General features: G+C 42.9%; 1 long non-coding RNA gene across 1 annotated transcript in view; it reads right to left on the reverse strand.

Moving 5' to 3' along the window:
* The window catches only part of LOC106868903 (uncharacterized), an 80,779-nt gene that overhangs the window by 46,308 nt on the left and 31,971 nt on the right, over positions 1–2,500 (reverse strand). Inside the window, exon 2 of the long non-coding RNA XR_001409353.2 lies at positions 198–258. This is a non-coding gene — a long non-coding RNA (uncharacterized LOC106868903). The remainder of the gene's footprint in view (positions 1–197; positions 259–2,500) is intronic.

A 2,500-nucleotide genomic window follows, 5' to 3' on the forward strand; every position in this document is an offset into this window, starting at 1 on the left:
TATATATATATATATATGTATGTATGTATGTATATATATATATATATATATATATACTGAAAAATTGCTTTAAAGTTGAAAAGTCTTTACAGAAGCAAAAATATCGAAAGCCATTCTCTATCTTAAACAAATTTGTCAACGATGAGTTTGAATTTTTGCTAAAACCTCAAATTGTATCTTTAAAATCTACAACATACCCAAATACAAATTGTAGCGAACCAGCATGTCATGGCACTCCGTCTGTTGACAACGACTGACCTAAAATAAAACGGAATGATCACAGTTGAAATGACTTAGATGATAAATTTATTCGTTTAGAGCTAGCTGCCCTTGGTGCTATGTAACAACAACAACAACAACCTTACTACAAGTAACTGTAGTAGCTCAGCCACCACTACTACCACCACCACCACCACTACCGCCCCCTTACTACTACTACTACTTCCACCAACACAACAACACCTATGCTAGCAGAAGCCACAGCAGCAGCACCACTACCATCACTACCACTAGCATCACCACAACCACAGCTACTGCTATCACCACTGTCACCACACTCACCATTACTATTATCAGAACGACAACGACAACAACATATGGCTATGGCTCTTTATATACATTCACGCGTATTTGCACGTTGCCTGTCACGTTACCATCGTCACCCAACATGGTTGGGTCAAGCTGTCCTTGCTGGTCTTCCATCACTCAACACTGTGACAACGCTGATGCCTCAGAATGGCAGATTTTCTTTTCTTGCCACAGGAGAAACAACAGCAACAACAATAATAATTATAGCAGCAATAGCAACACCAGCGACCACAACAACAACAGCAACAACAACAGTAGCAGCAACAGCAATAACAGTTAAGGTAGCGTCATGGATAAAAAGAAACTGCAACAGCAACATAGCAGTGATGACAGCAGCGGCAGCAGCAGCAGCAGCAATCAAATGAAGCAGTTATAAAATGGAAGCGACAACTGCAATAACAGAAACTATAAATACAACAAGATAAATAACAACACCTGTAGCAGCAGCCTGTAACAACAGCAGCAACAGCAGCATCGATAACAGCTGTAATAACGACTGCAGCAACATCAGGAACAATTATATAACAGCAGAAATAGCAACAGCAGTAGTAGCTGAGCAACAGCCACAACAAGAAAAACAACGAGAACGACAACAGAAAGTGTAGTCCTAATATATCGACGTGAATAAAGATTACAAGAATATCAACAACAACGGAGGACAACAACCAGTAAAAAGAAGTTATACATGGCAAAGTAAGCTTTGATGTTTAATGAGATACACAGGGTGAAGTAATTAACTCCTGTTTATTCCTCGCCATCAGTATTTGCTCCATCTGATTCCACCTCCACCCACCAACTTCTCCATCGCTATCTACCTGCCTACCCCATGCAGTGTAGTTGGTTTAAGTAACACTTACACACCGAAACAAGGATACAGGAGCGTCTGACCTGAATAATAATCATAATTATAATGATTTCAAATTTTGGTACACGACCATTAATTCCGGGGGAGGGAGTAAGTCGGTTACATCGACCCGCAGTTCTCAGCCGGTACTTATTTTATCGATCCCGAAAGGATGAAAGGCAAAGTGGATTTCGGTGACATAATAATCACAATGATAATCGTTTCAAATTTTGGCACAAGGGCAGTGAGTTCGAGGAAGGGGGCTTGTCGATGTAATCGACCCTAGTACTCAACTTGGACTTCATTAATCGACCCCGAAAGGATGAAAGACAAAGTCGACCATAGCGGACAAAATGCCGCTGAGCATTTTGCCCGGCGTGCTAACGAATCTGCCAGCTCATCACCTTCAGTAATAATATTAATAATCCTTTCTACTGTAGTCACAAGGCCTGAAATTTGTGGGAAGGGACAAGTCGATTGCATTAATACCAGCACTCAACCGGTACTTATTTCATCGATCGCGAAAGGATGGAGCTCGGCGGAATTTGAGCTTAAGAACGTATAAATGAACCGCTTCATATTCTTTTAGTGTGTCACCAATCAGGTCTATGTGCCTGTAGCTCGGCACTATGATGTTGACATCGTCGGCATAAACAGACACGCTTCTTCCACATCCTTGATCAAGCGGGATACCCGTGAATGCCTCCAGCTTCCGCGACAGTAGCTCAAGACTAAGTAGGAGGAGAGAGGGCACCCTTGGCGAACCAAGCGCAAAATGCTGAGTGTTTCTGACAGGTGACCATTCTCCCGAACTACCAAGCAGATGCCGCTGTACAAAGCAGCGATCCAAGCGCAGATAACTGGATCGAAGCCGGCTGTCGCGAGAACAGCCGCCAAATATTGGTGGTCGACCCTATCGAAGGTTTTAGATTGATCTAAATTGATCAGAGCCCACCCATGCAATCTTCGTTACCCATCCTCTCTATGATATAGCGCATGAATAGTGCTGGTTGGGATGGCGCATGTTTGCGCTTCGCCAATCAGCTTGTCCACGGTAAGCGCCAACCT

This window comes from Octopus bimaculoides, chromosome 20, assembly GCF_001194135.2.
Source record: "Octopus bimaculoides isolate UCB-OBI-ISO-001 chromosome 20, ASM119413v2, whole genome shotgun sequence".
Lineage (NCBI taxonomy): Eukaryota > Metazoa > Mollusca > Cephalopoda > Octopoda > Octopodidae > Octopus > Octopus bimaculoides.